Source organism: Elephas maximus, chromosome 2, assembly GCF_024166365.1.
Source record: "Elephas maximus indicus isolate mEleMax1 chromosome 2, mEleMax1 primary haplotype, whole genome shotgun sequence".
In the NCBI taxonomy this organism is placed as follows: Eukaryota; Metazoa; Chordata; class Mammalia; order Proboscidea; family Elephantidae; genus Elephas; species Elephas maximus.
In genome coordinates, this window is record NC_064820.1 from 229,568,853 (window position 1) to 229,581,086 (window position 12,234).

The following is a 12,234-nucleotide window of genomic DNA, read 5'->3' on the forward strand; positions in this document are numbered from 1 at the left end:
GTTGTCATAGTGGTTAAGAGCTACAGCTGCTAACCAAAAGGTTGGCAGTTCAAATCCACCGGGTGCCCCCTGGAACCTCTATGGGGCAGGCCTACTCTGTCCTGTAGGGTCGCTATGAGTCAGAATTGATTCGATGGCAACAGGTTTGGTTTTTTGGTTTTATGGTCATTCTGCAGCCCTGGTGGTACAATGGTTAAGTGTTCGGCTGTTAATCAAAAGACTGGCAGTTCAAGTCCATCAGCCGTTCCTTGAAAACCCTATGGGGGCAATTCTACTCTCTCCTGTATGGTTGCTATGAGTCGGAATCTACTTGATGGCAATGAGTTTTTTTTTTTTTTATCTTATGGTAGTTCTATTCTTAGTTTTTTGAGGAACTGCCACATTGTTTTCCACAACAGCTGTACCATTTTGCATTCCCACAAGGAATGGGTAAGGGTTCCAATTTCCTCACATCCTCACCAACATTTGTTATTTTCTGTCTTTTTTTAATCTTTGCTCACCTAGTGGGAGTGAAATGGTATCACATTGTGGCTTTGATTTACATCTGTCTGATGGCTAATGACACTGAGCATCTGTTCATATGTTTCGTGACCATTTGAATGTCTTCTTTGGTGAAATGTCTATTCAAGTCCCTGTCCATATTACGATCGGGTTGTTTGTCTTTTTGTTAAGTTGTCAAAGTTTTATATGTATTTTGGTTATTAGATGCTTTTAAAAAAAAAAATTTACCGTCCTTTAGGTGAAAGTTTACAGTGCAAATTAGTTTCTAGTTCAACGATTTAAACACAAATTGTTTTGTGGCACTGGTTGCAATCTCTGCAATGTGTTATTACTCTCGCTCTTTCCACCCCAGGTTCCCCGTGTCCATTTGTCCAGTTTTCCTATCCCTTCCTGCCTTCTTGTCTTTGCTTTTGGGCCCATGTCGCCCATTTGGTCTCGTCCTTGACTGTATATCAGAAACACGTTCCTCACCATGTCTTACTGTTTGTTTTATATAGGCCTGTCTAATCTTTGGCTGAAAGGTGGACTTTGGGAGTGGCTTCAATTCTGAGTTAGCAAGGTGTCCAGGGGCCATAGTCTCGGGGGTTCAACCAGTCTCTGTCAGACCAGTAAGTCTGGTCTTATTTTTTTTTTTTTTTTGTGAACTTGAATTTTGTTTTACATTTTTCCTTGCTCTGTCCAGGACCTTCTATTGTGATCCCTGTCAGAGCAGTAGGTGGTGGTAGCTGGGCACCATCTAGCTCTTCTGGGCTCAGCTGGTGGAGGCTGTGGTCCATGTGGCCCATTAGTCCTTTGGACTAATATTATCTTTGTGTCTTTTTTTTTTTTTTTTTTCATTCTCCTTTGCTCCAGATGAGATGGGACCAATAGATGTATCTCAGATGGCTGCTAGAAAGCTCTTAAGACCCCAGATGTGACTCACCAAAGCGGGATGTAGAATATTTTCTTTATGAACTATGTTATGCCAATTGACCTAGATGTACCTGGAGACAATGGTCTCCAGCCCTAAGCCCAGTAACTAGGTTGGTTATTAGATTCTTGTCAGATACATGGCTTCTGAAGGTATTCTCCAAATCAGTAGCTTGTCTTTTCACTTTTTTGGTAAAGCCTTTTGATGAACTAAGATTTTTTGAGGTCCCTTTTATTTTATCTTCTGCTATTTGTGTTTTTTTTTTTTTTATATATGTTAGATAACCCATTGCTGAAAGCTAGGCCTGACAGTGTTCCTGCTTCTTCTTCTAAGAATTTTATGGTTTTAGTTTGCATATTTAGGTCCTTAATCCATTTTGAATTTGTTTTTGTGTATGGTGTGAGGCATGGATCTTGTTTCATTTTTCCTCTTGTGGAAATCCAATTTTCCCAGCACCATTTTTTGAAGAGACTCTTTTTTGCCCATCAAATGGACTTAGCACTCTTGGCAAAAATCAGTTGACCATAGATGTGTAGGTTTATTTTTGGACTCTCAATTCTATTCCATTGGTCTATATATCTACTCTCATACCAGTACCAGGTTGTTCTGATTACTGTAGTTGTACAGTAAGTTTTAAAACCAGGAAATGTGAGTCCTCCTACTTTGCTCTTCTCTTTTGACATTATTTTAGCTATTCGGACCTCTTGTCATTCCATATAAGGTTGAGGATTGGTTTTCCTATTTCTATAAAGAAGGCTGTTGGAATTTTGATCAGGATTGCAATGACTCTATAGATCACTTTGGGTAGCATTGACATCTTAACAACATTAAGTCTTCCAATTCAAGGACATGGAACATCTTTCCATTTATTTAAGTCTTCTTAATTTCTTCCAGCAGTGTTTTATAGTTTTCATTGTTTACGTCCTTCACATCCCTGGTTAGATTTACTTATAAATATTTTATTCTCTTAGATGCTATTTTAAATGGAATTGTTTCCCTAATTTCCCTTTCAGGTTTCTCATTGCTGGTGTATAGAAACTCAACTGATTTTTATTTGTTGACCTTGTAACCTGCAACTTTCCTAAATTTCTCTATTAGTTCTATAAGTTTTCTTGTGGACTCTTTGAGATTTTGTATACATAGGCTCATAACATCTGCAAATAGAGATACTTTTACTTCTTTTCCAATATGGATACCTGTTATTTCTCTTTCTTTTCTTATTGCTCTTGGTAGGACTTCTCATAAAGTGGCTAGGCTGGGCACCTTTGTTTTGTTTCCAATTTCAAGAGGAAAGTTCTCAGTCTTTCTTTATTAAGCATAATGTTGGCTGTTGGCTTTTCATATCTGACCTGAATCATATTGAGGAATTTCCCTTCTATTCCAATCTCTTTAGGGTTTCCATCAAGAAAGGGTGTTGGCCTGGATCAAAGGAGAATTAAGAACACCAGGACATAAGGCGATTACAAGCCCAAGTGACAGAAAGGGCCACACGAACCAGCGACTACATCATCCTGAGACCAGAAGAACTAGATGGTGCCCGGCTACAACCGATGACTGCCCTGACAGGGAACACAACAGAGAACCCCTGAGGGAGAAGGAGAGCAGTGGGATGCAGACCCCAAATTCTCATAAGACCAGACTTAATGGTCTGACTGAGACTAGAGGGACCCCGGTGGTCATGGCCCCCAGACCGTCTGTTGGCCCAGAACAGGAACAATTCCCGAAGCCAACTCTTCAGACATGGATTGGACTGGACAATGGGTTGGAGAGGGATGCTGGTGAGGAGTGAGCTTCTTGGATCACGTGGACACTTGAGACTATGTTGGCATCTCCTGCCTGGAGGGGAGATGAGAGGGTGGAGGGGGTTAGAAGCTGGCGAAATGGACACACAAAGAGAGAGTGGAGGGAGAAAGAGGGCTGTCTCATTAGGGGGAGAGTAATTGGGAGTGTATAGCAAGGTGTATATGGGTTTTTGTGAGAGAGACTGACTTGATTTGTAAACTTTCACTTAAAAATTATTAAAAAAAAAGGTGTTGGATTTTATCAAATGCTTTTTCTGTATCTATACAGATGATCATGTGGCTCTTTCCCTTTATTATACTGATGTGGTGTATTCCGTCCATTGATTTTCTAATGTTGAACTATCCTGCATTCTGGAATAAATCCCATTTGGTCATGTTGTATGACTCTTTTAATATGCCGTTGCGTTCTGTTCACTAGTATTTTGTGGAGGATTTTTGCATCTATATTCATAAGAAGTTTTCTTTTCTCGTGATGTCCTTGTCTGGTTTCGGTATCAGGGTGATGTTTGCATCATAGAATGAACTAGGGAGTATTCCTTCCTTTGCTATCTTTCGGAAGAGTTTAAACAGTATTGGTGTCAATTATTCTCTAAAAGTTTGGTAGAATTCCCCAGTGAAGCCATGCGGTCCAGGACTTTTTTTGGGGGGGAGGTTTTTGATCACTGATGTGATCTATTGACTTGCTATGGGTTTGTTGAGACTTTCTATTTCCTCTTGAGTCAGTTCGGGTAGGTTATGTTCTAAGAATTTGTCCATTTCTTCTAGATTATCCAGTTTGTTGCCATACAGTTGTTCATAATATTCTGTCATAATTCCCTTTATTTCTATTGGGTCACTCGTAATGTCCCCTCATTCATTTTTTATTTTGGTTATTTGTAACTTTTCTTTGTTAGCTAAAAGTTTGTCAATTTTATTCATCTCTTCAAAGAATGAATTTCTGGTTTTATTGATTCTCTCTGTTGTTTTTCTGTTTTCAATTTTATTTATTTACGCTCTGATTTTGTTATTTCCTTTCTTCTGGTAGGTTTAGGCTTAGTTTGCTCTTCTCTTTCTGGTTTGTGGAGTTGTCCAGTTAGGCTGTGAATTTGAGATCTTTTTTACGTAGACATCTATTGCTATAAGCTTCCCTCTAAGTACTGCCTTCACTGCATCCCATAAGTTTCGGTATGGTGTTTTTTTCATTTGATCTAAGAAATTTGTGATTTCTCTTTTGATTTCTTTCTTGAACTATTGGTAATTTAATAGTGTGTTGTTTAATTTCCATAGGTTTGTGTATTTTCCAGGTTTTCTTCTTCTTTTTTTCTGTTATTGATTTTCTAGCATCACTCTGTTGTGGTCATAGAAAATACTTCGTATGATTTCAATCTTTTTAAATTTGTCAGGACTTGCTTTGTGACATAAAATCTGGTCTCTTCTGGAGAATGATCCATGTGCACTGGAGTAGAATGTATAATGTGCTGTTTTGGGGTGGAGTTTTCTATATATAAAAATTCTAGTTGGTTTATAGTGTCATTCAGGTCCTCTGTTTCCTTGTTGATCTTTCTAGATGTTCTGTTCCACATTGAAAGTGGTGTGTTGAAGTCTCCAACTATCATTTCTTCATTCATTTCTATCTGTATTTGCTTTATATATTTAGCTGCCCCCATGCTGGGTGCATATATATTTATGATTGTTAAGTATTCTGGATTAACTGACACTTTTATCACTATATAATGTTCATCTTAAACTCTTCTGACAGATTTTGTCATAAAGTCTACTTTGTCTGATATTAAGATTGCCACCCAGCCCCCTTTTGGTAATTATTTGCATGGAATATTTTTTTTCCATTCTTTCATTTTCAACCTGTTTATGTCCTTGGGTCTAAGGTGTGTCTCATGTAAACAGCATATAGTTGGATCTTTTTTTTTTTTATTAACTTTTATTAAGCTTCAAGTGAACGTTTACAAATCCAGTCTGTCACATATGTGTTTACATACATCTTACTCCGTACTCCCACCTGCTCTTCCCCTATTGAGTCAGCCCTTTCAGTCTCTCCTTTCGTGACAATTTTGCCAGCTTCCCTCTCTCTCTATCCTCCCATCCCCCCTCCAGACAAGAGCTGCCAACACACTCTCCAGTGTCCACCTGATATAATTAGCTCACTCTTCATCAGCATCTCTCTCCCACCCGCTGACCAGTCCCTTTCATGTCTGATGAGTTGTCTTCGGGGATGGTTCCTGTCCTGTGCCGACAGAAGGTCTGGGGAGCATGGCCGCCGGGATTCCTCTAGTCTCAGTCAGACCATTAAGTATGGTCTTTTTATGAGAATTTGGGGTCTGCATCCCGTTGATCTCCTGTTCCCTCAGGAGTTCTCTGTTGTGCTCCCTGTCAGGGCAGTCATCGATTGTGGCCGGGCACCAACTAGTTCTTCAGGTCTCAGGATGATGTAGGTCTCTGGTTCATGTGGCCCTTTCTGTCTCTTGGGCTCCTAGTTTTCAAGTGACCTTGGTGTTCTTCCTTTTCCTTTGCTCCAGGTGGGTTGAGACCAATTGATGCATCTTAGATGGCCGCTTGTTAGCATTTAAGACCTCAGACGCCATATTTCAAAGTGGGATGCAGAATGTTTTCATAATAGAATTATTTTGCCAATTGACTTAGAAGTCCCCTCAAACCATGTTCCCCAGACCCCCACCCCTGCTCTGCTGACCTTTGAAGCATTCATTTTATCCCGGAAACTTCTTTGCTTTTGGTCCAGCCCAATTGAGCTGACCTTCCATGTATTGAGTGTTGTCTTTCCCTTCACCCAAAGCAGTTCTTATCTACTGATTAATCAATAAAAAACCCTCTCCCTCACTCCCTCCCTCCCCCCTTCGTAACCACAAAAGTGTGTGTTCTTCTCTGTTTTTACTATTTCTCAAGATCTTATAATAGTGGTCTTATACAATATTTGTCCTTTTGCCTCTGACTAATTTCGCTCAACATAATGCCTTCCAGGTTCCTCCATGTTATGAAATGTTTCACAGATTCGTCACTGTTCTTTATCGATGCGTAGTATTCCATTGTGTGAATATACCACAATTTATTTACCCATTCATCCGTTGACGGACACCTTGGTTGCTTCCAGCTTTTTGCTATTGTAAACAGAGCTGCAATAAACATGGGTGTGCATATATCTGTTTGTGTGAAGGCTCTTGTATCTCTAGGGTATATTCCGAGGAGTGGGATTTCTGGGTTGTATGGTAGTTCTATTTCTAACTGTTTAAGATAACGCCAGATAGATTTCCAAAGTGGTTGTACCATTTTACATTCCCACCAGCAGTGTATAAGAGTTCCAATCTCTCCGCAGACTCTCCAACATTTATTATTTTGTGTTTTTTGGATTAATGTCAGCCTTGTTGGTGTGAGATGGAATCTCATTGTAGTTTTAATTTGCATTTCTCTAATGGCTAATGATCGAGAGCATTTTCTCATGTATCTGTTGGCTGCCTGAATATCTTCTTTTTTTTTTTTTTTTTTTTATAGGAAGTATTTTCATTCTCGTTGCTGTCTATGAATTTCCTTATTCCCTCCTTGATGTCTTCTATAACCCAGTCTTTTTTCAGGAGGGTATTGTTCATTTTCCAAGTATTTGATTTCTTTTCCCTCGTTCTTCTGTTATTGATCTCTAGTTTTATTGCCTTGTGGTCTGAGAAGATGCTTTGTAATATTTCGATGTTTTGGACTCTGCAAAGGTTTGTTTTATGACCTAATATGTGGTCTATTCTAGAGAATGTTCCATGTGTGCTAGAAAAAAAAGTATATTTTGCAGCAGTTGGGTGGAGAGTTCTGTATAAGTCAATGAGGTCAAGTTGGTTGATTGTTGTAATTAGATCTTCCGTGTCTCTGTTGAGCTTCTTACTGGATGTCCTGTCCTTCTCCGAAAGGGGTGTGTTGAAGTCTCCTACTATAATTGTGGAGGTATCTATCTCGCTTTTCAGTTCTGTTAAAATTTGATTTATATATCTTGCAGCCCTGTCATTGGGTGCGTAAATATTTAATATGGTTATGTCTTCCTGATCAATTGTCCCTTTTATCATTATATAGTGTCCTTCTTTATCCTTTGTGGTGGATTTAAGTCTAAAGTCTATTTTGTCAGAAATTAATATTGCTACTCCTCTTCTTTTTTGCTTATTGTTTGCTTGATATACTTTTTTCCATCCTTTGAGTTTTAGTTTGTTTGTGTCTCTAAGTCTAAGGTGTGTCTCTTGTAGGCAGCATATAGATGGATCGTGTTTCTTTATCCAGTCTGTGACTCTCTGTCTCTTTATTGGTGCATTTAGTCCATTTACATTCAGGGTAATTATAGATAAATAAGTTTTTAGTGCTGTCATTTTGATGCCTTTTTATGTGTGTTGTTGACAATTTCATTTTTCCACATACTTTTTTGTGCTGAGGCGTTTTTCTTAGTAAATTGTGAGATCCTCACTTTCATAGTGTTTGACTTTATGTTAGTTGAGTCGTTACGTTTTTCTTGGTTTTTGTCTTGAGTTATAGAGTTGTTATACCTTTTTGTGGTTACCTCATTATATACCCCTATTTTTCTAAGTAAAAACCTAACTTGTATTGTTCTATATCGCCTTGTATCACTCTCCATATGGCAGTTCAATGCCTCCTGTATTTAGTCCCTCTTTTTGATTATTGTGATCTTTTACCTATTGACTTCCATGATTCCCTGTTATGTGTATTTTTTTTTAATTAATCTTAATTTGTTTGTTTTTGTGATTTCCCTATTTGAGTTGATATCAGGACGTTCTGTTTTGTGACCTTGTGTTGTGCTGATATCTGATATTATTGGTTCTCTGACCAAACAATATCCTTTAGTATTTCTTGTAGCTTTGGTTTGGTTTTTGCAAATTCTCTAAACTTGTGTTTGTCTGTAAATAACTTAATTTCGCCTTCATATTTCAGAGAGAGTTTTGCTGGATATATGATCCTTGGTTGGCAGTTCTTCTCCTTCAGTGTTCTGTATATGTCGTCCCATTCCCTTCTTGCCTGCATGGTTTCTGCTGAGTAGTCAGAACATATTCTTATTGATTCTCCCTTGAAGGAAACCTTTCTTTTCTCCCTGGCTGCTTTTAAAATTTTCTGTTTATCTTTGGTTTTGGTGAGTTTGATGATAATATGTCTTGGTGTTTTTCTTTTTGGATCAATCTTAAATGGGGTTCGATGAGCATCTTGGATAGATATCCTTTCGTCTTTCATGATGTCAGGGAAGTTTTCTGTCAGAAGTTCTTCAACTATTTTCTCTGTGTTTTCTGTCCCCCCTCCCTGTTCTGGGACTCCAATCACCCGCAGGTTATCCTTCTTGATAGAGTCCCACATAATTCTTAGGGTTTCTTCATTTTTTTTAATTCTTTTATCTGATTTTTTTTCAGCTATGTTGGTGTTGATTCCCTGGTCCTCCAGATGTCCCAGTCTGCATTCTAATTGCTCGAGTCTGCTCCTCTGACTTCCTAGTGTGTTGTCTAATTCTGTTATTTTATTGTTAATCTTTTGGATTTCTACATGTTGTCTCTCTATGGATTCTTGCAACTTATTAATTTTTCCAGTATGTTCTTGAATAATCTTTTTGAGTTCTTCAACAGTTTTATCAGTGTGTTCCTTGGCTTTTTCTGCAGATATCCTAATTTCATTTGTGATATCATTAAGCATTCTGTAAATTAGTTTTTTATATTCTGTATCTGATAATTCCAAAATTGTATCTTCATTTGGGAAAGATTTTGATTCTTTTGTTTGGGGAGTTGGAGAAGCTGTCACGGTCTGCTTCTTTAAGTGGTTTGATATGGATTGTTGTCTCCGAGCTATCACTGGGAAACTAGTTTTTCCAGAAAATCCGCTAAAAAAAAACTGCAGTCAGATCCCTATCAGAGTTCTCCCTCTGGCTCAGGCTATTCAGATGTTAATGAAGCCGCCTGGGGAGGGTGGGGGAGGGAACAGAGAGATAGGAGAGTAGCACCTCAGAATATAGCCAGAGTTGCTTGTCTTGCTTGGAAAGACTATTATATCTGAGATTCCCGCGGGCGCGTCGCCTATGTGTGCTGGCTGTGTGGAGATTGCCCCCGGGGGGTCTGGCCCGCTGGAGTCACGGTCAGATCCTCCGCTTCCAGCCCCACGCCCAGCGTCAAGGCTCCCCTACTGGGACGGTGCACTCTCGACTCCAAAATCAGTCGCTGCCTCCCGGGGACTTCTCGTCCCTCCAGCCGCGTGGCCGTGCCGCCCCCGTGAACCAGGTGGGCCCCCTCCCGGGGTTAGTTCAGATGGGTGGAGTAGCTCCCCGTGCTTGTGCCGCGACCGAGTGTCCCGGCTGGAACGCTGTTCTCCCCGCTCCAATACCAGTCGCTGCCTCCCGGGGACTTCTCCTACCGGCTGCGTCCCACGCCGCCCGCGCGACCCGGATGGTCACCTTCCCGGGGTTAGTTCAGGGGGTGGAGCAACTCTCCGTGTTTATGGCGTACCTGCGTGCAGTCCAAATCCCTGTGGGACGGTTCCCCGGCTCGGATGCTGCTCTTTCTGCTCCAAGATCAGTCACTGCCTCCCAGGGACTTCTCCTAACGGCTGCGTCCCACGCCGCCCGTGGAACCGGCTAGTCCCCCTCCCGGGGTTAGTTCAGGGGGGTGGAGCAGGTCTCTGTGCTTGTGCCGTACCTGACTGGTATGCTGGCTCCAGGCTCTGGAAACAATCGCTGCTTCCCCGTATTAGTTCGTTCTCCGTCTCTAAATCTGTGTTTGTTGTTCAGGGTTCGTAGATTGTTATGTATGTGATCGATTCACTTGTTTTTCCGTGTCTTTGTTGTAAGAGGGATCCGAGGTAGCGTCTGCCTAGTCCGCCATCTTGGCTCCGCCTCCCTGAATATCTTCTTTAGTGAAATGTGTGTTCATATCCTTTGCCCACTTCTTGATTGGGTTGTTTGTCTTTTTGTGGTCGAGTTTTGACAGAATCATGTAGATTTTAGAGATCAGGCGCTGGTCTGAGATGTCATAGCTGAAAATTCTTTCCCAGTCTGTAGGTGGTCTTTTTACTCTTTTGGTGAAGTCTTTAGATGAGCATAGATGTTTGATTTTTAGGAGCTCCCAGTTATCGGGTTTCTCTTCAACATTTTTGGTAATGTTTTGTATTCTGTTTATGCCTTGTATTAGGGCTCCTAGGGTTGTCCCTATTTTTTCTTCCATGATCTTTATCGTTTTAGTCTTTATGTTTAGGTCTTTGATCCACTTGGAGTTAGTTTTTGTGCATGGTGTGAGGTATGGGTCCTGTTTCATTCTTTTGCAAATGGATATCCAGTTATGCCAACACCGTTTGTTAAAAAGACTATCTTTCCCCCAATTTACTGACACTGGTCCTTTGTCAAATATCAGCTGCTCATACGTGGATGGATTTATATCTGGGTTCTCAATTCTGTTCCATTGGTCTATGTGCCTGTTGTTGTACCATTACCAGGCTGTTTTGACTACCGTGGCTGTATACTAGGCTCTGAAATCAGGTAGAGTGAGGCCTCCCACTTTCTTCTTCTTTTTCAGTAATGCTTTGCTTATCCGGGGCTTCTTTCCCTTCCATATGAAATTGGTGATTTGTTTCTCTATCCCCTTAAAATATGACATTGGAATTTGGATCGGAAGTGCGTTATATGTATAGATGGCTTTTGGTAGAATAGACATTTTTACTATGTTAAGTCTTCCTATCCATGAGCGAGGTATGTTTTTCCACTTAAGTATGTCCTTTTGAATTTCTTGTAGTAGAGCTTTGTAGTTTTCTTTGTATAGGTCTTTTACATCCTTGGTAAGATTTATTCCTAAGTATTTTATCTTCTTGGGGGCTACTGTGAATGGTATTGATTTGATTATTTCCTCTTTGGTGTTCTTTTTGTTGATGTAGAGGAATCCAAGTGATTTTTGTATGTTTATTTTATAACCTGAGACTCTGCCAAACTCTTCTATTAATTTCAGTAGTTTTCTGGAGGATTCCTTAGGGTTTTCTGTGTATAAGATCATGTCATCTGCAAATAGTGATAACTTTACTTCCTCCTTGCCAATCCGGATGCCCTTTATTTCTTTGTCTAGCCTAATTGCCCTGGCTAGGACTTCAAGTACGATGTTGAATAAGAGCAGTGATAAAGGGCATCCTTGTCTGGTTCCCGTTCTCAAGGGAAATGCTTTCAGGTTCTCTCCATTTAGAGTGATATTGGCTGTTGGCTTTGCATAGATGCCCTTTATTATGTTGAGGAATTTTCCTTCAATTCCTATTTTGGTAAGAGTTTTTATCATAAATCGGTGTTGGACTTTGTCAAATGCCTTTTCTGCATCAATTGATAAGATCATGTGGTTTTTGTCTTTTGTTTTATTTATGTGGTGGATTACATTAATGGTTTTTCTGATATTAAACCAGCCTTGCATACCTGGTATAAATCCCACTTGATCATGGTGAATTATTTTTTTGATGTGTTGTTGGATTCTATTGGCTAGAATTTTGTTGAGGATTTTTGCATCAATGTTCATGAGGGATATAGGTCTATAATTTTCTTTTTTTGTAATGTCTTTACCTGGTTTTGGTATCAGGGAGATGGTGGCTTCATAGAATGAGTTGGGTAGTATTCCGTCGTTTTCTATGCTTTGAAATACCTTCAATAGTAGTGGTGTTAACTCTTCTCTGAAAGTTTGGTAGAACTCTGCAGTGAAGCCGTCCGGGCCAGGGCTTTTTTTTGTTGGAAGTTTTTTGATTACCGTTTCAATCTCTTTTTTTGTTATGGGTCTATTTAGTTGTTCTACTTCTGAATGTGTTAGTTTAGGTAGGTAGTGTTTTTCCAAGAATTCATCCATTTCTTCTAGGTTTTCAAATTTGTTAGGGTACAATTTTTCGTAGTAATCTGAAATGATTCTTTTAATTTCATTTGGTTCTGTTGTGATGTGGTCCTTCTCGTTTCTTATTCAGGTTATTTGTTTCCTTTCCTGTATTTCTTTAGTCAGTCTAGCCAATGGTTTATCAATTTTGTTAATTTTTTCAAAGAAC